The 26559-nt window shown below is 35.9% G+C and overlaps 1 long non-coding RNA gene and 1 pseudogene across 1 annotated transcript in view; one reads left to right on the top strand and one right to left on the bottom strand.

The window, feature by feature from the left end:
* Positions 1–26559, bottom strand: part of LOC123384510 — a 174165-nt gene that overhangs the window by 126860 nt on the left and 20746 nt on the right. The gene's annotated exons all lie outside the window — the stretch shown is intronic.
* On the top strand, positions 21554–22003 carry LOC101081625 (annotated as a pseudogene).

The raw sequence follows: 26559 nt of genomic DNA, 5'->3' as shown, positions 1-26559 counted from the left end.
TCTTCCTTCCAGGTGTCCAGGAGGTGATTGTGCACCTTTACCAGACTTCCAGTCCTGTAGGGCACCCTTTCCCATAGCTACTTTCTCAGAGTCCTGGTAAATGCTTCCTCCTTCTTCCCTGAAAGGCCAATGAGTGGTAAAGTCTTTTATTGGTGCTAGCCTCCGAGGCACTTGATTATCTAAGGCTGGTTGCCTTTTATCTGCTTATACTTTCTTAATGTTTCTTCACCAATTCCTCCTCAATTATCCCAAAGCTGGAACCTTAACTGATTGATTTGTTCTCACTTTAGGACCTAATATTCCACCTGTCAGATTGAGTGGATCTCTCTTCACAGATTCCTTATCAGTTTAAACTGTAAATCAAAGAAAATAGAAGTACTAACCTCAGGCTCTTAAGTTAAATGAGCTAAAGTATGTAAAGCACTTATCTTTCTGCCTAGGGCATGGTAAAGTATCAGCAATATCACTGTTTTTAGATGGCAATTTCTTCTTGCCACCTACTTCTTGTCGTGGCCCCCAACATCAAGAGTTTTTTTATGTTGTTTTGTTTTTATTAAGACTTTGGCGATCTATTCCCCTTAAACTCTAAATATAAAGCTAACCTGCCATTTCACAGTATGGTATTCATCTCTCAATATCTGATTAGAATTCTGAATATTACTGGGATACAAGAATTGCATCTTACCTGGAATCCAAGTGTGTGTGTGTGTGTGTGTGTGTGTGGATACATACACTCCATTATTTTAACTTTTATTGTCAAAAATAAAAGGAGTACATTGCAACATTAATTTTTATGTTTAAAATTTTATTAACACTGTAGCTGTTTTTCCTTGCTTTTTAAACATTTCTCATTAAAGAAGCTATTAAATTTGCATATGTATTTTGCAATTTTCCACCTTATCACAATTATTTAATATTACATATAATTTTTGAGTGAATCCCTTTTGTTTCTCTTTCATAGAAACCAAATATTTCTACATTCTTTATAGCATGAAAGAATCTTTCCTAACACTTTTTTTCTGGATTCTGAAGTGCATTGTTTTGTGATGAATATACTAGATACCCACAATAATAAATTCATTCTTTTTGTCTTTATTTTTCCATAAGCTTAACTCTGTTCATCAAAAGGCTAGATGTGGACAGTTTTTATGGTCTAGTTTCTGATCAGATTAGTGGCTTCAGGTTAAAATAATGTGCTCTGGCTCTGCATCTAGTCTAATCCTGGTTGATCATAGCTAGCATTTGTCTGGTATAGCTTTGCTGAGTGCCATCTTGTTTGCCTTTCTCTATCTGATTCTCTTAGAGTCTAAACAAATAAGGCACATTGAAATAGATGTTTCTTAGGGTGTATTATGAACAGGGATATTTTTCTGCTCTTCCAATTCTATTTGTGACCCCAAATCATAAAGACATATGAATTTCTTTCCTCATGGAGTTTAACCACTCACTAATCTTATGAATGAAGTGCCTCAGTCACAGAGAATTTAAGCACTTGTCCAAAATTACACATCTAGTTAGTGTTAAAACTGGGAATAAAATCCAGTATAATGCACAGGAAAGAACATTGGTTTTGGAAATATGAAACTTGTGTTCACATTCTTGCTTTACATTTTTTTTTTCAACGTTTTTTTATTTTATTTTTGGAACAGAGAGAGACAGAGCATGAACGGGGGAGGGGCAGAGAGAGAGAGGAGACACAGAATCGGAAACAGGCTCCAGGCTCCGAGCCATCAGCCCAGAGCCTGACGCGGGGCTCGAACTCACGGACCGCAAGATCGTGACCTGGCTGAAGTCGGATGCTCAACCGACTGCGCCACCCAGGCGCCCCGTTGCTTTACATTTTTTGATCTACAGCTTGAACGATCTAATTGTCCTCCCTGTAGTTCAGCTTTTGGAATTGAAAATAAGAAGAAGGAAAATACACTTACTATAACAGACTGTGGTGTGAATCAACTGAAAAAATGTATAGGGCAACCTGCACAAATGTCAGTCTACTGCTCCAAGAACATGCTTTTCTGCCTCCTTATACTGCTTTTTTTTTTCTTTTCTGTATATATAAACTTTAAGTACTACCAGTCATAAGAGATTAATCACTTAATAGTAATACTAATTCAAACATTACTATTTGATATGTTACCTATATTACTATCTTATGGAATAATCAATCAGACATACTGATTGACCGACTGACACATTTACACATTTTTATTTTGAAAAAAGGATTTCAGTTAAATAATCTCCTATTACTGGAAACATCTCATTTCCCCCACTTTCTCATTGAATAAAGATTTTAATTATAGCTCTGTTTAAATTACTTCATCTTGTTGTAGCCCGAAATACTCTCAAAAACTATATTTGAAGGAATACACATATTTTTTTAAATTTAATTTTATTTTTTAATTTACATCCAAGTTAGTTAGCATATAGTGCAACAATGATTTCAGGAGTAAATTCCTTAATGCCTCTCACCCATTTAGCCCATCCCTCCTCCCACAACCCCTCCAGTAACACAGTTTGTTCTCCATATTTAAGAGTCTTTTATATTTTGTCCCCCTCCCTGTTTTTATATTATTTTTGCTTCCTTTCCCTTGTGTTCATCTGTTCTGTGTCCTAAAGTCATCATATGAGTGAAGTCATATGATATTTGTCTTTCTCTGACTAATTTCGCTTAGCATAATACCCTCTAGTCACATCCACATAGTTGCAATTGGCAAGATTTCATTCTTTTTGATTGCCAAGTAACTCTATTGTATATATATACCACATCTTCTTTATCCATTCATCCATTGATGGACATTTGGGCTCTTTCCATATTTTGGCTATTGTAAATAGTGCTGCTATAAACATGGGGGAGCATGTATCCCTTCAAAACAGCATAAACTGTATCTCGTGGATAAATACCTAGTACTGCACTTGCTGGGTCATAGGGTAGCTCTATTTTTAATTTTTTGAGGAACCTCCATACTGTGTTCCAGAGTGGCTGCACCAGTTTGCATTCCCACCAGCAGTGCAAAAGAGATCCTCTCTTTCCACATCCTCACCAACACCTGTTGTTGGCTGAGTTGTTAATGTTAGCCATTCTGACAGGGGTGAGGTGGTATCTCATTGTGGTTTTGATTTGTATTTCCCTAATGATGAGTGATATTGAGCATTTCTTCATGTGTTGGTTGGCCATCTGGATGTCTTCTTTGGAAAAGTGTCTATTCATGTCTTTTGCCCATTTCCTCACTGGATTATTTGTTTTTTTGGATGTTGAGTTTCATAAGTTCTTTACAGATTTTGGATAGTAACACTTTATCTGATATGTCATTTGCAAATAACTTCTCCTAATCTGTCTGTTGCCTTTCAGTTTTGCTGATTGTTTCCTTCACTGTACAGAAGCTTTTTATCTTGATGAGGTCCCAATAGTTCATTTTTGGTTTTGTTTCCTTTGCCTCTGGAGACATGTTGAGGAAGAAGTTGCTGTGGCCAAGATCAAAGAGGTTTTTGCCTGCTTTCTTCTCGAGGATTTTGATGGTTTCCTGTCTTACATTGAGGTCTTTCATCCATTTTGAGTTTATTTTTGTGTATAGTGTAATAAAGTGGCCCAGGTTCATTTTTCTGCATGTCGCTGTCCAGTTTTCTCAGCACCGCTTGATGAAGAGACTGTCTTTATCCCACTGGATATTCTTTCCTGCTTTGTCAAAGATTAGTTGGCCATATTTTTGTGGGTCCATTTCTGGGTTCTCTATTCTGTTCCATTGATCTGAGTGTCTGTTCTTGGGCCAGTACCATACTGTTTTGATGATTACAGCTTTGTAGTATAGCTTGAAGTCTGGGATGGTGATGCCTCCTGCTTTGGTTTTCTTTTTCAAGATTGCTTTGGCTATTCGGGGTCTTTTCTGATTCCATACAAATTTTAGGATTGTTTGTTCTAGCTCTGTGAAGAATGCTGGTGTTATTTTGATAGGGATTGCATTCAATATGTTCATTGCTTTGGGTAGTATTGACATTTTAACAATATTTGTTCTTCCTATCCAGGAGCATGGAACCTTTTTCCATTTTTTGGTGTCTTCTTCAATGTCTTTCAAAAGCTTTCTACAGTTTTCAATGTATAGATTTTTCACGTCTTTGGTTAGATTTATTCCTAGGTATTTTATGGGTTTTTGTGCAACTGTAAATGGGATCGATTCCTCAATTTCTCTTTCTGTTGCTTCATTGTTGGTGTATAGGAATCCAACCGATTTCTGTGCATTGATTTTATATCCAGCCACTTTGCTGAATTCATGGATCAGTTCTAGCAGTTTTTTGGTGGAATCTTTGGGTTTTCCATATAGAGTATCAGGTCATCTGTGAAGACTGAAAATTTGACCTCCTCCTGGCCGATCTGGATGCCTTTTATTTCTTTGTGTTTTCTGATTGCTAAGGCTAAGACTTACAATACTATGTTGAATAACAGTGGTTACAGTGGACATCCCTGTCTTGTTCCTGACCTTAGGGGAAAGCTCTCAGTTTTTACCCATCGAGCATGGTATTAGCATTGGGTCTTTCATATATGGCTTTCATGATCTCGAGGTAAGATCCTTCTATCCCTACTTCCTTGAGGGTTTTTATCAAGAAAGGATACTGTATTTTGTCAAATGCTTTCTCTGTATCTATTGAGAGGATCATGTAGTTCTTGTCCTTTCTTTTATTGATGTGATGAATCACATTGATTGTTTTGTGGATATTGAACCAGCCCTGCATCCCAGGTATAAATCCCACTTGGTCGTGGTGAATAATCTTTTTAATGTATTGTTGGGTCTGGTTGGCTAGTATCTTGTTGAGGACTTTTGCACCCATGTTCATCAGGCAAATTGGTCTATAGTTCTCCTTTTTAGTGGGGTCTTTGTCTGGTTTTGGAATTAAGGTAATGCTGGCTTCATAGAAAGAGTTTGGAAGTTTTCCTCCCATTTCTATTTTCTGGAACAGCTTCAAGAGAATAGATGTTAACTCTTAAATGTTTGGTACAATTCCCCTGGAAAGCCATTTGGCCCTGGACTCTTGTTTTTTGGGAGATTGTTTATTACTAATTTGATTTCTTTACTGGTTAGGTGTCTGTTCAAATTTTCTATTTCTTCCTGTTTCAGTTTTGGTAGTTTATATGTTTCTAGGAATTTGTCCATTTCTTCCAGATTACCCATTTTATTGGCATATAATTGCTCATAATATTCTCTTATTATTGTTTTTATTTCTGCTGTGTTGGTTGTGATCTCTCCTTCATTTTTGATTTTATTTATTTGGGTCCGTTCCTTTTTCTTTTTGATCAAACTGGCTAGGGGTTTATCAATTTTGTTGATTCTTTCAAAGAACCAGCTTCTGGTTTCATTGATCTGTTCTACTGTTTGGTTTTTGTTTGTTTTTTTGTTTTTGTTTTTTTTGATTCAATAGCATTAGTTTCTGCTCTAATCTTTATTATTTCCTGTATTCTGCTGGTTTTGGGTTTTATTTGCTGTTCTTTTTCCATCTCTTTGAGGTGTAAGGTTAGGTTGTGTATCTGAGACCTTTCTTCCTTCTTTAGGAAGGCCTGGATTGCTATATTCTTTCCTCTTATGACCGCCTTTGCTGCATCCCAGAGGTTTTGCACTGTGGTGTTATCATTTTCATTGGCTTCCATGTACTTTTTAATTTCCTCTTTAATCTCTTGGTTAGCCCATTCATTCTTTAGTAGGATGTTCTTTAGTCTCCAAGTATGTGTTACTTTTCCAAATTTTTTCTTGTGGTTGATTTCGAATTTCATACGTTGTGGTCTGATATGCATGGTATGATCTCGATCTTTTTGAGAATACACATATTTATTATTGATTATACCAAACAAGAAGTGATTATTTATGAAAATTGCTTGTAGTTGGAAACAATATAGCATAGGCATATAAATTCTGTTCTATTTTCATTTGAATATGATGATATAAAATTAAGCATTTTTACTGCACCTTTCTTTAAACTGCCTTGGGGATATGTGTTAACATTAATTAAAATACAAAATAAAATTATTAAGCAGAATTACATTCTTTACAGTATTCCAAGTCTTATTACAGGGAAATATTAGAAGGAAATTTAACTTTTCAATGGTTTTTGAGGGACTGCCATTTTTAATCAATGTGACATATGTGGGAGTGACACCCTAGAATGACACCCTGGAGCCTATAGCTTTCTATTTACATTTATTCATTCGATACACTGATTGCCTCAGAAAAACAGGCACACAGATGGGCTCTTTTTTTCATTCTTCATCTTTTTTATAGAGATGAAAGTGACAACTTATTAGGTAAAAATAAGGTGTGAATAATAAAGCAAATTTATAGCTCTATTCAAGGTGAGAACCAGGAATACAGAGTGAGGTCCTTTGTTTAAATAATTCCCTTTTTGCCCACTTTTAGCACTGTGGGAGAGCATTTTTATTTTATTTATTTAGTTTCTGAGGTCAGAAATCATTCTTCGATTTTGAGTAAACAATATATTATTTAAATTTGCAAGCATTTCCCGTGACACAAAAGCCTGGAGTATGTATAGTTAGGATGCAAGATCTTGGTTAGTTCTATTGCTTCAGACTCAGTTCCACTGAATCTCTGGAGACCAGCCATCAATTCAAGGCCTCCTGCTTGTTCAGGTTAGAAGGAAAACATATGGCACCTGAATTTTTCAAAAACTTTTATCACTCAGGTTTCTTGATATTTTAAAGTAGAAGTGATTTACATGAAAATACATTTTTACAAAATCCTGGACATGAGGATCTAGACTGGGCTTCTAGGAGTTACTCTCAGAGCAGTAGCAAACAATTGGCTTATTAAGGGATCTACATCAGAGAAATAGGTCTAAGGGCTTCCAGGACACACTGTCATAGCCATTGATGCTACTCTCACTGCCACTACCAATAATGCTAAAAATTTCCCTTCGACTCCCACAAAGTTGATGGCTAAAACGCTGCTGCAGAAACACTCAGTGCCTCTACAGCTCAGCTTTTCAAGAGCAGCAGCCAAAGCAACCAAAAGATTGCCTCTCTTGCACTTCTGACTACATGTTGAGCGGATCTACTTTGTAGAATCAAACTCCCATTTAGAGCCACAGCTCTAAGGGAGTCCGGGAAGTATTTAATTTGGCTTTCAAGACTCTGAAACACAGGGCAACACTCCAGAAAGAAGTTAAAATGGACTCTGAGTACCAATTCTTCTTATTCAGCATGTCCTTTCAACATGGTGTCTTAGTGTCAGAGCTTCCTCAAGGACTTCTAAGTACCCCCAGTGAACTCAAGTATGCTATCAACACCACTACCTAAAGTCAGCATTATTTATAAATTTTCTATTCACAATTTTGTTGTGACTGCCACCTTATAGTCTCTTGTGGAAGATCTCTCTGCTCCAGGCACTGGATGTTTATAGTTTTAGCATCGTGTTGGAACCCATTCAGAGAAGTTAATCTTGGTATCACTTCCTTAAATGATTCCCAATCATGTTCTGTTTCACAAATAGTCTTCTATTTTTCCAGGTAAACATGCCCTCCTAGGAGTCTTTTAATAGACCTAACGTAAGTTTTTATTTTATTTTCAAGTATCTATCATGTGAAAGCATGCACAACTACCACTGAAGGTAAGCTGTATGTTTTATACCTTGTAAACTCAGAGATTCTGGTCTTAAGAAAAATTAAGGTAAACTTCATCTGTAGATTCTTTGATTTCTTTTCCCCTTATTTTATAGGCTGGGACCATAGCTCTGTGGATGTAAGATAATTCTAGAAAACAGATTTTTGAGGGCATTTTTTTTTCTGGGCAAAATGGGGGCAATTATGGTCAATTCTTCCAGGACATTAAAGGGCATTTCTCTGTTTAGTATTGAGATTGGCAATGGTAAGTGGTGAATCTAGCATAATACGCCCTGGAAATTGCAGGTTCTTCTTTGGGCTCCTCTCCACACAAGTCATGGACATTCAGCTATTTCACAAAGCTATCTGCTGTTCTTTTATAGATTGCAGTCGTCATCATTTTTCAGAATAGAGAACTACTAAAAAAAATATCCAACACAGAATAATTATAATCAAGAAAATGTGAAGAACATTCAGGAGAGTGCGTTTTCTCAAGGATGCTGACAAATGAAAGACAACAGCAATAATGTTAATATTATATACTTATATGTGATTGTTATGATAATGAATATTGGCACATCTTCCCACTATTAGATTTTTTTTAAGTTTATTTATTCTTTGAGAGAAAGAAGGTGCAAGTGGGGGAGGGGCAGAGAGAGAGCGGGAGGGAGGGCATCCCAAGCAGGCTCCACACTATCAGTGTGAAGCTAAAGTTGGATACTTAATGGACAGAGCCACCCAGGTGCCCCTTCCCACTATTAGTTTTAAGGGCAAGTATATTATTCTGGGCATCAGGAGAAAGTGAGAAATTGATTTCAGTCCTAGTTCTACCACCATATCCCAATTCATGGTACTTCTCTCTTTCTAGTGGTGCATACCAGAACATTCAGTTATCCTCAGGTTCTTTCTTTCTTTACAACTCACATTCAATCCACTGAGAAACTCTTTCAGCTCTACCTTCAAAATAAATCTAGAATCTGATGACTTTTGAATACCTCAACCATGGTCTGAGTCGCTAAGATTTTTTTCTTTATTTATTTATTTTGAGAGAGAGAAAGAGTGTACACGCATGCAAGTGGGGGAGGATTAGAGAGAGAGGGGGAGGGATCCCAAGCAGGCTCCATGCTCGGTATGCAGCCCGACGTGAGGCTCGATTTGATTCCACAAATGAGGAGATCATGACCTGAGCAGAAATAGAGAGTTGGAGGCTTACCCCACTAAGGCACTCGGGAGCCCCTGAGGCACTTAGATTTCTTACTGGTAGTAATGCAAGAGCTTGCTAACTGGCCATCTAGCTTCCATCTGTGCCTTTCCCACTCAGCATAGCAGCCAGTGATCCTTTTAATACTTAAGTTCTGTTATTTCACTTCTGTGTTCAATGATTACTGTATTAGTTTGCTAGGACTGCTGTAACAACGTATCACAAACTTGGTGGCTTAGCCAATATACAGTTATGTTCTTACAGTTCTGGAGGCTAGAACTCCGAGATTAAACTGTTAGCAGGGCTGGTTCCTTTTGAAAGCTTTGAGAAAGAAATTGTCCCATGCATCTCTCCTAGTTTCTGATGGACTATTGGCAATATTTGGCATTTGTTTGCTTGAGAAGCATCACCCTAATCTCTGCCTTCATCTTCACCTGGTGTTTCCCCTTGTATGCATTTCTGGCTTCAAATGTTCCTTTTTTTTTTTTTTTTAATAAGAATGCCAGTCACATTAGACTGGTGCCCACCCTGATGATCTCCTCTTAACTAATAGCATTTGTAATAATCTTATTTCCAAATAAGGAGGTCATATTCTCAGGGTCTGGGGGATAGGACTTCAATAGATGAGCTTTGAAGGGACATAATTCAAACCATAACACCTACCAACTCTTCACCTCTCACAGAATAGGAGTCAACAGGCTTACAGTGGCTTTAATGTGACCCATCAGGACTGGAATCCCCACTGCCTCTCTAACCATACTCTCCAACTTTATCATTTTGCTCTAGCCACCCTGTCCTCTTAGGATTATTGTACTGGTTGTTCCCTGTGCTTCATACAGTCTTTGCTCAAATTACAAATGTTGAATGTCCTGGTTTGCTTTGTATTTTTGCTTAACTGTCACTCTGGCAATGAACCTACCCTGACTACCTAAAATACACTTGACACTCCCCCTTTTTTCATACATTTCTAATATCCTTTACCCTATTTTAGCCAAGTATTACCAAGTTCTAACATACTCTATTTATTATCATTTATCTTTCAAAAAGTTTATTTCTTTTCCTTTCCACAAAAATGTAAGATTTTGGCCATTATTCTATTCTAAGTATTGACTGCAATGCCTAGTATTAAAAAAAATGGCCCAATATAAATGAATTGAATGTTTTATCAGTGTAAAATTAACAGTAAGTATCACATGAGAATCTGATCAAAACAGAGCCTATATGTGGACAAGAGTGGTCCTCTAGTATCAAATCTGGATTTGGCATACAAATATAATTTGGGATTGTTTGCCAGTTATATGGGTAGAAAGAGTTTCTGCAGCAGTATATGATAATGTATCTTATTAGGTGAGGATATATTTAAATGCAGAAAAAGAAATGTACATGCCAAGAAATAAAAGGTGAAACTTAATAGAAAATTCACAGAAAAAAAGATTGGTTCACTATAATTTTCCTTTAAGGGAAGTGGGATTAATTCATATGAACTCTCAATCATCAACAACTGATACAGAGTCACCTGAGAAATCTTAACAGATGGGAAAAGTGAACAAGAATTGTGGAGCTGACTCACATGATGGTAGAGCTATGTACAGAAAAATCATGACTCCTGTTGATGCAGTATCTGGAAATGTCCTTTTTCCTTTTCTTCTCATGTTGTGTTTTATTGAACTGTTCCATGAGATATTCAAATATCTTTCTAATAAATTGGCTTCCCTTCTCTTTTTTCATTTAAGTTAATCAGAGGAAACTTCGCTTTTTTACAATTAAAATTCAATTTTATATTAAAGATTTCACACAAACAGAAAATAATATAACACAAGTCCACGTTGCTTCTTACACTCCACTATTTCATCTTGGATTCTCCTTTATTCAAATAAATATACATATGTATATATAAAATCTATAAATATTATTTATATGTAATTTACATATATAATTCAGAATTTAAAGTTGATTGTTTTTCCACAGAAATTTCATGATCTTATTCTACTATATTATGGTCTCTACTTTTTTGGAAGCCTGTGATCAGTCTAATATTTGTTAGGGATACAATTTCTTAACTTTCTTATCATTGCTAAGATTTTTCAATCTTATTAGGATTCTATATATTCATTATGTAGTATCTCAGAAGAGACATTAGAGTTTGAGAGTTTATGTCTATAATCAATTCTAGAAAATTCTCAGCAATTGTGTCTTTAAAGGTTGCCTATCCCATTCTTTGACATTTCTCATTTTCTGTATTAACTTTTCACTTATTTTTTTCTCAGTGCCTATATTTTTGCTTTCTGTAAGTATTATCTGGGTTTTTTTTTCTTCAAATTTTCCCATCATCTTTTCCTAAGCATGTAGTTCTTTTTTAAAGGGTATCAATTAGGGGTGCCTGGGTGGCTCAGTCAGTTAAGCGTCTGACTTCAGCTCAGGTCATGATCTCACAGTCTGTGGGTTCTAGCCCGACGTTGAGCTCTGTGCTGACAGCCTGGAGCCTGCTTCAGATTATGTGCCTCCCTCTCTCTCTGCTCCTCTCCAACTCATGCTCTGTCTCTCAAAAATAAATAAATGTTAAAAAATAATTTTTAAAAAAGGGTATCAATTACCTTTTGAAGTTCTTTTATACATTTTCACACTCATATCTTTTGCTCTTTATGCTCTATGACTTGAAGACCTTAGCACTCTGATCCTGCAGTGCTTTATGCCTGTGTCTTCATCACAGCAGATTATTTCCCCATATCTTTCATGATTTCATGCTGTGAAGTCATGGTTTGGAGGGTGGCAGGAGACAAGCACCCCTTAGGACTGAATTCATAAAGCAGATCTACTAAGGGATTAATGTTTGCTTCCTAAAAAGCACTCTGGTGATATTATCTACCTAGAACTAATCATTGTGTTAATTTCTCATGTTTAGGATTGTGAATCAACATGGGTATCATAAAATCATTCCTAAAAGTGATGGTTGCATGAGCTGTGGGATTACATATTTTAGGAGAAATTTTCTTTTCCAGTGAGACCAGACAGAGACAGACAAGCTTCCATGTCATCACCCTGTGGTGGAGGAGGAATTTTTTTTCTATTTCCCCATTTCTCTCTGGGAACAATCAGCTTTGTTCAGTCATCACAGTTCCAACTGTCTACCCTCTCTCTACTCGTCACTAAGCCCAAAGCCCTCAAGTTACTAAGACATGCAATTCCCTGCACCCCTTCACTCCAGTTTGCAAGGCAGCCGCGGATTGTTTCTATACTTATTCATGTGACTTTCAGTCACCTCTTCAATTATTATTGCTATTTTTGTCTTGCCTGTAATTTATTTCTTTGTTTTGACCTTAGCTATACTTTTAAACATTTTTATTATGTATTTTTCCAGCATTTTTTGCATGGCCTTAGTTCCCCATCGTGCTAGTTTTCATTTTGAGAATATACAGGACACAACATCATACCTAGATCTAGCATGGAGTATCTTTAACCATGCAACTTCAGATTTTACAAGTAAATAATATTTTAGAGAGATAGAAAGATGTAATGAATTCACTATTCTTTTAATATAGGAAAATATATTAATTGAATGCCTTTATTTTCTTTCTACACACCTAACTCAGCTCAGTGTAACCAACATCTGAAACAGCCTCTTCTCCTTTAGAAGGAGCGGGCATAATTTATGTCAAAGCCCAACAAATATCCTTCTGTGCAGGTGAGACTCTAGTTACAGCTTGGCTAACAACAGATGGCATTATTTTAACACAGAGAAATGCTGAGTGAGACACTGATTCTCTCTCAAGAGTAGTGACAGCCTGAGATTCTTGGCTTAAATGAGACCCTGATGATTGGAATTCATAAACCTGGACAGGAGAGAGACTCATCTACTGCCAAGTGCATAAAACACCTTTAATTACAGTCACATTGCTGAAGGTTAAATAAGCCCCATGTAAGTAAAAATAAAAAGAGAAAAATAAATATTTTATTTATAAAAATCTATTTAATTATCACCATCTTTTGCCTCAATAGTATGAAAATTCTGGGGTAAAAAATACAGAAATAAATAATAAAGAACACATTGAAGCTGAGAAAAAAAAATCAAAGCAGGTTTTAAGCACATTTATTTATCTCAGTTAGTGCTATGGCTCTACCTGTAAAACGTGCCCAGAATCTGGCTCTGTCTTAATTCTCATTTCCTTGATCTGATCTGATCTAAGACATAGTCATTTCTTACTAGTACCATTGCAATAATCTCCCACTGGTCTCCTAGCAAGCCCCATTCTCTAGCCTATTTTCAACATACAATCTTTTTTCATTTTATTTTTAATTTTCAAATGTGCAAAGAAGAATATAAAAATAATCACCATGTATCTGTCATCAGCCCTCAACAATTCACATTCTGGCAATTTTGTTTCATCTACACCATCTTTCCTTCCTCCGCTTCCCAGTCCCTAGCAATTCTTTGAAACCTGGAGTCAGATCAAGTAACATGTCTTCTAACAACTTTCCACAGGATTCCAAACTCACAGAAATGGGAGAGAAGCCCTGGCCCTGCCTGGGCTCACGTTCCTTCTCCATAACCTTCCATCACCAGCACCATCTCTCTACTCTCTTCCTTCCTCAGAGGCCACCTGCCCCCTCCTGGTGGCTGGAACACTAAGGCCTGCTCCCACCTTAGAAATCTTCATTTGTTGCCCACTCTGCTTAAAACTCTCTCTCCTCTCCCACCTCCCTCCCCCTCTGCAAACAGAGTTTTTGAGACAATGTAACTTGCAAGTGAGACATTTTCTAGGTATTCCATTTAAAATGATAATCCACCCTAAACCACCCACCAGCACACCTTACCCTGTCTTGTCTGCTTTATTCTTCACCATAGCACTACTTTGTTTACTAATGTAGTTTCTATGCAGATATATATCTAGCCTTGTATGTAAGTGGTACTTCATAAATATTTTTTGAATATTAACATTGACTACATATATCAAAGTCTTGAGTGAATTTGAAATGCTAAGCATGTTTTAATCAATGACATAACAAGCTATTTTTATATTTTTAAAAAATAGTTTAAATGTGCAGCTGTGTTATAGCCTAAGAGGCTATGTTACAGCCTAAGTGAAACCTTCTCTGTTCCTGTCAGCCATGCTAGTGACAGCATTAGATTCCCTGAGAGAAACCAACTTCTTAGGAGTGTGGTATTTTGTTCCAATTAAGAGTGCCAAAGTCTGTGCTAGGAGGGAAGCATGATATGATGGTAAATATTTAACAACCAGCTCTCTGAGGGAGAATAAACAGCATGATTTAAAAAAGTTAATTTCAAAGGCATATACACATACTACCACCATAGCCAATTCAAGCTACCAATGTGAAACCCCAGAATACGGATTTGGGAAGAGATGTCCTGCAGCATACCATTTTAGAACATTTCTACCACATACATGTGATAGATTCAAGAAACCTCAAGGATCTAGATGAGGTATCAGCAAGTGATGGGCTGTGGTCCAAATATGGCTTGTCATTTATTTTTGTAAATAAAGTTTTATTGAACACTGCCAAAGCCATTCATTCATGTATTGCCTATGTGAAAGCTTTCATGCTACAAAGACAGAATTGAGTATTTGTGATGCAGACTGTATAGCCTACAAAGCTCAAAATATTTCCTATCTGGCCCTCTACTGAAAACATTTACCACCACTGGCCTAGACTATAGTAGAATACAGTAAAGTAATTAAGCATTGGTGGGTTTATTTGTTTTTAATATATTTTGTTTACTTCTAAGTTTATATATTTTAATAATGGCTGTGTTTATCTCACAAAATTCTTAAACATTTAATAACTGACTCTCGCAAGTCAATACTAGCCAGAGTCAACACACAACTGGGGAGCAGGACTTCTTTTTATTCTTTTTTTTGTTTTTATTATTATTTTTTGGAGGGGCAGAGAGGGAGGGAGTGAGAGAATCTTAAACAGATTAAGCCCCAATATGGGGCTTAATGTCACTACCATGAGATCATGACCTGAGCTGAAATCAAGAGTCAGATGCTTAATGTTAATGACCAACCCAACCCGGCACCCCAAGGAGAACTTCTTAAACCCATTTTCTTTAACTAGTCCTATCAGCTAACCCAATAACATTTTGATAAGCTTAGTACAATTATATAAAATAAGTTTGCTTAGAATATACATGTTAATCCTACTAGGGGATTTAGCAATGAAAAAGAAAGACAGAAGCTAAAAAGGTGTCATTTAAATGGAGAATGACTGATGGTAGGAAGAGGACACATGAAAATGTGGGAACAGAGTAGTTTAATCAGAAGTAATGGCAGATGCAGAGGGCCTGAGATTGAATCCAGTTAAATGTGTTCAAATGAGAGAAGGAAAGCCATAATGATTCAAGTATGGTACGGGATAAGTGGATGAGAAAAGAGATGAAGTCTGAAGGGTAAATGGGTACTTTGTACGCAATGAGTTTTAAAATTTTGCTTAGTATAATCAACAATGACTGAAAAGTTTTCAGCTGAACTACCACCTAATCTGATTTGAATCTTCCTGGCTGTGTGGAAAAGGAGCAGTGCAGGGCAACAATGATGTTAAAGAGACTCCTTCAGAAGACTGTTGACCGGCTAAGGATGAGTTGGGGTAAAGCGGTTAAAGTAGAATAGGCAAGAAATGATCAAATTCAATATATACTCAGGTACATTTTAAAAGTTAATTTAAAGTCTTTTGTTTCAGTTATTGCCCTATGAATTCACTAAATAGTCACATTATTGTAATTATCGAACACTTCCTAGTAGTATTCACTTCACCTTCAAACAGTTCACGTGAGCATAGAGCAGACTCTAACCTACATGGTGGACATCAGGTCTTGTCATTGCTTTCCATTCATATAAGCCAAACCTCACCTGGCCCTGCTTACGTATTTGGCAAATTCTTCCCCACAGTACCCCTCCTCAGGCCAATTCCAGAAAAACCCCCACAATATGAATTGTTTGTATGGAATACAAATATGTAACCAAGATTAAATTCCACAGGAAAATCCCCAGCTAGCCCTTTCAGCTACAGTGCGAGAACACAGAAGGAAATGCTCCTTTTAGTTTTTATATTGCCATAATTGTAATGCAAATTGTTGGAGACAAATCTAATTTGTTGGAGGAAAGATCAGAGGGTGATTATGTACCATATATATACATATATGTATGTATATACATATATATATGTTTTTTCTTTCCATTATAAAGAGGTCAGCTTGCCATTATTCTTGTCTTGTGGCCTCTTCTCAAGGAAATACAGAGGAGACAGAACTTCCTTTGTTACAGACTCTCAGTTATTTCTTGAAAACTATGGTGCAAGCCCAGACATTCAATTTATAAAAATTTCCTAACCCCCACTGCTCAACCACAACAACTGAATTCCTTTATGTGGACAGTGAACACTTTACTCGGAGAGTTACGGGTGGAGTGAATTTTAGTGGTTATCCTCCAGGGCCTCATCTACTCTGTATCTTCTCTTGTGGGCCATTGTTGATCAATGATCTACACCACCCAGTATCATGACATAGTATTGATCAAGAGCCTAGTTAAGCATGGTTAAGTGTGGGAGACACCTAGGTTTGATTTCTAGTTCTGGTGCTTTCTAGCTGCATAACCTTGCTGTGCTGCCATTTCTTTATATCCCACTTCATGGTTTTCTTATATGTATAAAATGAAATAAAAGTCACATAGTACAAGATAAATAATACATATTTTTATATTTGCTCTTAGGTAAAAGATAGGGCAAAGTCAGAGATTTCATAGATCTAATATAGAAAATATGGTCAGGTTAATTATCTTCACAAAAGTAAGGGATATAAATAATTCTTGAGATAAAAGGAAAAAGCTAAAATGACAGTATTAGAGGAGTGGGAAGGAGTTCAGTGTTCCTGTAATAATGTCTCCTGGCTGTCATTGTAGTTCCACTCTAAAATTATCCTCTCCAGGTGCACCTGGGAGGCTCAGTCGGTTGTGGGTCCCACTTCGGCTCAGGTCATGATCTTGCGGCTCATGAGTTCGAGCCCCGCGTCAGGCTCTGTGCTGACAGCTCAGAGCCTGGAGTCTGCTTCTGCTTCTGTGTCTCCCTCTCTCTCTGCCCCTAACCCACTCACATTCTGTCTCTGTCTCTCTCAAAAATAAATAAACATTAAAAAAAATAAAATAAAATTATCCTTTCTAGTTGTTTTCAACAAAATCCCACCAAGGGAAATTCCCTATGGCTTTACTCAGCAGTGAAGATACTGGGTTCTTCCAGTCCTGTTCTGTCTAAGAAAGTAGCTACTCAGCCACATGTGGCAACTGGGCACTTGAAATGTGGCTACTGCAACTGCAAGTCTTAACATTAAAAAAAAAAGTTCTATTGAAGTTTGATTGATATACAAAGAATTACACATACTTACTGTGTACAATAATTAATGAGTTTGGACATATGCAAATGGAAGGTTTGAGTTTTAATTTTAATTACTTTGAATTATTTTACTTTATTATTTAAAAAAAATGTTTGAGAGAGGGGGTGCAAGTGGGGAAGGGGCAGAGAGAGAGAGAGAGAGAGAGAGAGAGAGAGAGAGAGAGAATATCCCAAGCAGGCTCCACACTCAGCACCAAACCCAATGTGGTATTCAATGTTCAATCTCAGGACCATGAGATTAGGATGAGAACCAAAATCAAGAGTTGGAGGCTCAATCGACTGAGACATCAGGTACCCCTTACTTTCAATTATTTTAAAAATAAATTCAAAAACTGATATTCAATTCAGTAATTGGGAAACTTTAAGCTGGGAACAACTTGGTTATGTCAATCTGCTCCAATTGTAAATTTATGAAATCTAAGTGTAGATCCTTTTTAGGAAGCTATCTGTACTACTTTTCATTCTTTTTTCTTTTTGCTCCCCTGACTAGATAATGTCAAAGGATCTATGAGGTCACTAATTTTTTCTTCTGATCTAAAAATAGTCAAACTCATAGAAAAAGAGAGTACAATGGTGATTGCCAGGGGCTGAGCAGAGGAAGAAATGGGAAATTTCTGTTCAATGGGTGGAAAGTTTCAGTTATGTAAGATGAACAAGTTCAGAGAACTGCTGTACAACATTATGCCTATAGTTAACAACACTGTGTTTAAAACTATAAATAGGGGAGATCTTATATTAAGCACTCTTACCTCAAAAAACAAACTACATGTTGATCAAGTATTTCAATAAAAACTTTGTGTTTAAATTGAAGTGCTAAGTGTAAAATACATCACATTTTTATGATTCAGTACAACAATTAATGTAACACAGCTTGATGGTATTTTAATTTTAAATGTTTATTTTTGAGAGAGAGACAGAGATAGCATGAGCAGGGGAGGGGCAAAGAGAGAGGAAACAGGATCTGTGTTGAGCAGCTCTGTGCTGACAGCAGAGAGCTCAATGTGGGGCCTGAACTCATGAACTGTGAGATCATGACCTGAGCCAAAGTCAGATGCCTAACTGACTGAGCCACCCAGGCACCCTGAGGGTAGTTTTTAACGTATTGGTTATTTATGGAAATAATCATAGTTAGTTTGAATAATATAAATCAAATATATTTGTAAAATTAATTTCAACTGTTTGTTTTTACTTTTTTCAATGTAGCTATTAGAAAATTTAGCATTACATTGTGGCTTACATTTGTGTATATACATACATATATATATATATATATATATATATATATATATATATATATATATATATATATTCTCTATTTTCCATGTGATAACACTGCTCAGCTCTTCCTAAGAAGATAATAGGGGGTTTTTTATTCCATGTGCTTTAACGGGATGGACTTTTATGCCTTTTGGAATTGAAATATGAAAGCAAATCTAGTTTAAGCTGGAATCGGAAAATTTTCTATACATGTTTTGTCGAATTAAACTATCTCTAAATCTGAAGAAAGGTGGAAATTACTCCATTCGTACTCTGATCTAAAAAAGAAATCTGCAGCAATGCCAACAATATTCATTTTACCTTTGCTGGAACAAGCACATCAAGAGGAAAACGACCATCTCCAAAGGCAGCTCATTCTATTTTATATAAGTGTTAATTCTTAGAAATGTCTTATTTATAACAAAATATTTAATTTTTAGTTATTTCTCCTTAGTCTGGAAAAATTAGGAATTGATTTAATTCCTATTTCATGTAGCACCCCTTTCATATAGCATATTGCCTTGTCTCGAAGGCAAGTAATGATATTACAGCACCCTTACAAGCAGCAGCCCATTCCATCCTCAAGCATGGTGCCTTTTCCCCAAAGCTTATGTGGGCAGTCTGATCCTTTTTCATTGTAAAACTCATTTTGCAAAGCTCTCATTATTTGGAAAATCTCATTTCTAGAATTTGATGTCTCATCTTTTTCTTCCCCCCATTAGTAAATAAGAACCTTCCTAACCATAAACTATTTTATGGCTTTTTTCCAAAATGGTTCATTCTCATAATCACTGCTGTATTTTACCTCTGAGCTGTATTGGTGATTTTTCTGTCAAGTCTTGTGGTCTTTAGCATGATTCCTATGATCCTTTCTATCTATTTTCCATTGATATTCCCCAAAATGTCCTTAGGCACGTTTGCATTATTTTGGTATATTATTTTTCTTATTTTTTTCCTTAATATGTGTTCCTTTTATTTCTTTCTTCTTTCTTTCTAACTCCTTGGTATTAATGTTTGGTGCTCTAAAAGTTTGCCAGTACTCCATAATCATTATGGAAAACAGTAAAATACAACCAATAAAAGGAAACAAAGAAAAAGTATCAATATGTCTGTAATACGGATAAAGTCATTTTTAATATTTTAGATAATATCTAGTAAATTCTTATCTATAGATACAATTTAACGTACATTTTAATAAATTCTAAATGAGATTTTGCTATCCCTATAACTTAGTACCAGTTTTATTTACTAATCAGACACACTAAACTACTGTAAAAACTGGTATATGTACACTTGCAGTATTATGTACTGATTACATGACACAATGTTTTAATCTGTTCAAAATTTAGGTGGCATTTTTTCTTGTTTATAAGCAACATTAATTAATTAATGTGAGAAACATTAATTTTAACGTATTTTGCGCAGTTTAAAACACCTGCCTTGGGAGCCTGGGTGGCTCAGTTGGTTAAGCATTTGACTTTGGCTCAGGTCATGATCTTGTGGTTCGTGGGTTCTAGCCCTGCATCCGGCTCTGTGCTGACAGCTCAGAGCCTGGAGCCTGTTTCAGAGTCTGTGTCTCCCTCTCTTTCTCTGCCCTTTTCCGCTTGTGCTCTCTCAAAAATAAATAAACATTAAAAAAAAATAAAAACAAAACAGCCTTTAGGATGATTCCTCAAACATAAAATTGATGAGTAAGAGATTTGGGAATTCTTTAGTCTTTAATATTCACTGTTAAAATTCTGTCTAGTAAGGTTATTTCAATTTCTAATCCAACCTGTTTGGTGTTCAGGCACTAAGAACACATCATATCATTCTTCTACAGCTTTACAAATCTGATAGACAATGTTAGTTTGATACTGTTGTAACTAATACCATCAAACATTTTTGTTCAAATATTTGTTGGCCATGTAAAAAGGCTGTTTTGGATTTGTTTTATGACTGCACATTTTCATTTGGGTGTTTTCTAAATAGATTTGATTGAATCTTTTATTGTAAATATTTTTATCAGTGGTGATTTGAATCCATAAGCCATTCGTTACTTTAATATTTTGTTATTGTTAAATTTTCACAATTTTACATGGTCAAATCTTCTCTTTTTTCCAATTCTAATGTTTTTAAAACTTTAATGAGGTAGTTGGTGAACAATGAGGATAAAGAGTGCCATTTGATAAAATGGCACAAAAATCCATACAATGGGCATATTTTATTATAAAAGTAATCATCTTATTCTTGATACCTTCACTTTAAAGTAGAAGGTGGAAGGATGTTAAGCAAATATTATAAGCATCTTTTTTATCTTCTCGCATGCATTTATTAAAATTAAAGTTGTGGCCTAATTAATGTTTAACTATTAAAAAATAATTTTGTTCATTTCTGTTCTTATCAAATCCATAATACAGTTTTGGGTAAGCTATTATAGGTTAAATGCCCATTATTCAGATGAATCTGTATTAGCTAGGCATGAACATCTATAGGCATTGATATTTAGAGACTGTTGAAGGTAATATATTTTTGCTATAATTACAGAAGCCAAATATCTTTGGTTATACATAAATGTGTTCTTGAAGGCCACGTGCAATAGATGAAATACCAATGAAATGTAGAACTTATAATTTCTTCTCTGGATCATAACCTTGTTTTGCAATGCAAAAGAAATGGATACCACTGTAAAAATATAAGTTTGACCACCTACAACTAAATGGCCCCTGTTTAATGTTTTATAATCTAAAATGCAATTGTGAAAGTTGAAATACTTAAAACAGGCAAAGGTCAATATTCTTGCAAATTTTATTTTAAAACTTGCAATTAGTCTTGCACATAATGCAATTAACTTCAATCATTGACTAGAATCTCACAAAGAGAACCAATTACCTCTTGTTATTTGTCCTGTTATTCAATATTCCTATTTTTATTACTTTCATTAAAGTCTTGTTTCTTATCTTTATTATTGGAAGAACCATTGAATGAAAGTGAGAAACAGTGAGATGCTCAGATATAGTGTGAGATCTAAAAAAGAGTGGTTTACAGAATCTACAGTAAAAGACTTGTATTAATAATGATGAATTTCACTTCCCTTTTGCAGCCATTGCTGGAGCTGTAGCGGCCAACATGAAGTTCAATCTGTTTGTGACCTCTGACTGGAGCAAGAACCGTAAAAGGCATTTCAGTGCACCTTCCCACATTCGCAGGAAGATTATGTCTTACCCTCTTTCCAAAGAGCTACGACAGAAGTACAACATTCGATCCATGCCCATCCAGAAGGACGATGAAGTACAGGTTGTGTGAGGACACTACAAAGATCAGCAAATTGGCAAAGTAGTCCAGGTTTACAGGAGGAAATACGTCATCTACATTGAATGAATACAGCGAGAGAAGGCCAATGGCACAACTGTACACGTGGGCATCCACACCAGCAAGGTGATTATCACTAGACTAAAACTGGGCAAAGACCGCAAAAAGATCCCTGAATGCAAAGCCAAATCTCGCCAAGTAGGAAAGGAAAAGGGCAAATATAAGGAAGAAACAATTAAGAAGATGCAGGAATAAAGTAATCTTCTATATGACATTAAATGAAAACTGTTACAATGATAAAAAAAATGTTGAATTTCATAGAAATGTAATAAAAAGTAAGCACGAGAAAGACCCCCAAGATCTAAGATTTTGGTCTCTGTTCTGAGTCCAGAATTGGTCATAACTTTCATGAAAATAATCTTTTAAAAGTACAAATTTGGGGTGCCTGGATGGCTCAGTCAGTTAACCGTCCGACTCTTGATCTCAGCTCAGGTCAGGATCTCGTGGGTTTGTGAGGTTGAGCCCACTTTGGGCTCTGTTGTCAGCGCTTGGGATTCTCTCTCTCTCCCTTTATTGGTGCCCCTCCCTTGCTTGTGCATACTCTCTCAAAATTAACAAAGTTTAAAACAATAAAAAAAATAAAAAAAATTATATACATTACACCTCCCCCTCCAGTTAAGCCCACCAATTGTTTTCCATCTCCTCTAGAACAGTATCAGAACTCCTTACCTTTACACATAAGAACATCTCTCATTTATTCATCAGCACTTTCAAGTTATACTTTTTTTCCTTCCAGTTCCATCAGAATTATGTACAACTCTCCAATTGTAATACACATGTTAATCCCAACATTTCCCCCCATTTCTAATCTTAAAAACTCATCTGTGTGACCATGCTTTAGAGGGTCCTCATCTCTAAAACATTCCCTGATATCCTCAGGCCCTAGCAGAGTTAATCACAGTTTTTTTCCACTTCCTGCTGCCACTTTCTACCCTCACCCCTCTAATTCCACTGTACTTATCATTCTTTGGTTATAGTGGTCTCTCATAACACACTGTGAACTCTTTGAGAGCAGGAACTGTGACATATTAATCTTTGTATTTACAACACTTAACACAGTGCCTGGCATATAGGAAGCATCTAATAAATATTTGTTGGATAAATAAAAAATAAATGAATGAATAAATGAATGAGAAAGTAACTGCTCTTAAAGACCTTGGGAAAATAAAATGACTTTTGAAGTAATCCAAGTTATATGAATAGCACACACAATTTGGTCTTCAATGTTCCTTTGCCACAAAATTTGATTTAATGTCAAGAGAGGAAAGTAGCTATGGTGGCTTATTTCATTGACTAAGCATTTTTGGGGCCAAAAGAAAGCAGATGTGACCATTTAGGAGGGTATTTATCTTACAAAGGGCATTAGGACTGTAGAGAAAAGGCTATGAAATCACTCTTTTCAAAGAACACAGAAGTGAATTGACGAGGGGTTTAGTAAGTGGCAATTTTGTAGCTGGCTGTGTTCCTCCAGTTTGTCATTGTCACTGGAGAAGTTGCCAAACCACAGCTCTATCCCAGGATGAAATTAAATATAATTTGGTTAACTGAAAATAGTCAATATTCACAAATGCATAGAGACACTTATAGCTATACCCCAAGTTAAAATGCCAGGTTGATTGCATTCCAATCATAAATTAACAAGTGTTATTATTAGCTGTTCCAGTAAAATAGAATTTATACCACCATACATATTAGACACTTTCTAAAGATAAGAAAGTAGTCCTTTTTGTTTTGTTTTGTTTTTTTACTTTTACTCTGACACTATCATCAACAACAACAAAAACAAAATTAGGGAAGAATATACATAAAAATTTAAAATATTGATTTTATGTGAAGAAGTATTATTAATATAGAAATAAAGGGACATGCCTGAAGAATAAAGGGCTTCTGCATCTGTTCTCTCTCCTTTCTCAATCCAAACTAGTATCCTAACTAGTGTTCCTAACTAGATTCAGTGAAGAACTATAATGTACTGAATGCCAAATCCTTGGTTTATTGAATTGTCCTCTTTTTCTCTTGGCTAAAAGCTTTTGTGGTGGAGCTAAAGCCCCAGCAAACTGCATTTTTCTCCTCATGAATAAGTTCAGGTAAAAGGATGCTGCATTTTCTGGGACTCCTTTCTGCTTCTTTGCCAGGAAAGGTGAGGAATAAAAATTCTTCCTATCTACATGAAAAATTGCAATGGGGGAAGATAATTTACTGAAATATTAGTGTGTATGTATTTTTTTTTCTCTTACAGTTCTCTTCCCTTCCTGTCAAGAAGATAGACGGACACTTTTGTCATCCTTCCTGTAGAATTGGGTGGGTCTGACAAGGCTCAGGCATCATGCTTATGGAGGGAAGGAACTAGACAGAAATAGAAATGTAATAGCTGGATATTTCAGAGACCAGGTGGGAACTGAGGTCTTCAAATTCTGTGAGCAAAGAGGTCTATATGCCAAGCCCAGGACTCTGGTGAGGAGGCACAACCTTGAAAATGCAAGGAAATCTGTTGATAACACCCTGGGGACAGGATCATAATTTTGTCTTCAAATTTATTATGGAGGTGGCACTACTTTTTAAACAAGGAAGGTCTCTTCAATGATGCCATCTTAGAAAAGGAAGGTATGTGTAGCAATTGTGGTAGGTTAGGGATATATATATATATATATATATATATATATATATATATATACATACACTTCCTGAAGGATGAAGTACCACTTTACAAGTTACTGAGGGTAGACAACCCATTGCTCTAATGGGATGAAGTGCTAGTGTCAGATTTACTTGATTTGAGTAAAATACAGTAATGCAACATTTCTGTGTCACCACCAAGTTTGTAGAAATGAGATTCATTCCTGAAAAATCAATTAAATAAGACACTCATTTATAAAATGAAGGGATACTGGATACTAGGAGAACATATGCTTGAGATAGGGAGTGATGGGAAGTTTGAAATGTGGGGAGTGGGCAAGAGAAAGTTAAATCCTCACATTGGTGTTGATGAAGATGGCAGGGTGCGAGAAAACTTTGACTCAGGGCATTTCCTTCTCCTACATCATACTTTTCTTTTTCCTTTCCAAAACTTTGTTTGTAGCTTTTCTGTGATTTTGTTCCCTCTTGGATTCTCAGATACACAGCATTTCCTTCCAACACAGTACCCAATGTCAGACCAAATGACTTTGTAAATAATTTAGAAATATGTCAGGATGATACCTGAGGACCTGCACCCAGGCATTCTGTTGTAGAACTGTCCTTAGGAGGCACATTGCCCTCTTACCCAACCTAGGACTTTGGAATATTGCTGGGCACGAGTTCTCCCCTGTGCAAGGACTGATACGTATAAATGTATAAACATGTTCAAGTAGATTACAAAAACACAAATGTGCACGTGCCTGTGAGTTGCTATCCATTGAGAAACCATAACACATACAAATTAATAAATAGTAACTATGTTGACATTAGTATTCTTATATTTGTTAATTTAAACTGTTTTTTTTAAACAATTCCTAACACATTGAAGTTCTATAAAAAAAATCAGAATTTTAGGACAAAAATGTAGCCTCTCAAGAGCTACAGACTTTGACAAAACCAAATTATTTCTCTACGTCTAGTTTATCTGGCTGTGCCCATTTGGATCACCAGAACCTCAGGACAAAAGCAGTCAGGAATTTTTTTGTTTGTAAATCAATATTTCCTGAATGCTTCAAGAGTGGCTTTTTACTTTATAGACTGACAAAACTATGTAGTGAGCATAACTAAGTGTGTTTTTGGTAGACTTAATTTTATTCAACATGTACGTGTACATAACTTACTATGTTCTAGGTGTTGAACTCTGTGCTGGGGCTTCAGTGGTTAAAGTCACAGATCCTTCTGGCATGGAGTTGCAAGTTTAACAAGAACTATAAATATAACTATCATCATAAATTTAATCATAATTATAAATATATGGCAATTATAACTGTGACTGTAATTATGACTATAAATATACCTACAATTACAGCATTTACTATTTAAAATTATTTATAACTACTAATAAAGGACCCACAGAAAATTTGGTGTGTGTTATCCCTCACCAAGAATTAGATACAACCCTTAATAATTGGATAAGGAATTCTAGTTAGGGGGTATTCTGTTTGGAAAAAGTGTTTTTCTCCCAAAGATGGGGACTCCTCTTGTACATTCTTCATCTCCTGTCCCATGTGTCTGTGCTGGAACATTGGCCTCTTGCTTCAGAGCACTTATTTCTAAACACAGATGACTTCTAGGCTCTGCTTGTTTAATTCCATGAGTAACATCATGAGCTACCATGTAATTATCTCAGAAAACAATATTTTATTTCTAGGGTCTCTGTGGAAAAACAATGTTTTTTTCATTGGGATCCACGCTACTTACTTGTGTGATGAGAAGGATATGATAAACCCCTTTGCATGAGAAAAACTATCTCCTGCTTAAAGTCAGGGCTGAAAACTGATTGTTCCCTTGAATAAGAGTAAGATCTCTCCCATGTAGCACTGATAAGTCATCCAGGAGTATCAGCCTGGATGGTATTTTTAATAATGCATTTATTCCAAGTATTACTGAAAGTCAAAAATGCCACTTGACTTTATTTTAGACTTTATGAACACAATTTGATGTGCTTATACTCTCTGATACAGATGGCAGACTTCAGGTAAGTGAAACATTAGTTCATGTGGTTTGAAAGTCAAAGCTTGATTACCACAGTATGTATACTGGAATATTTATTTGCCTCCGAGATAAAAACATGAAAT

This window comes from Felis catus, chromosome A3 (assembly GCF_018350175.1).
Source record: "Felis catus isolate Fca126 chromosome A3, F.catus_Fca126_mat1.0, whole genome shotgun sequence".
Classification (NCBI taxonomy): Eukaryota; Metazoa; Chordata; class Mammalia; order Carnivora; family Felidae; genus Felis; species Felis catus.
Note: the sequence above shows the minus strand (reverse complement) of the source record. Positions and strands in the feature narration are given on the sequence as shown.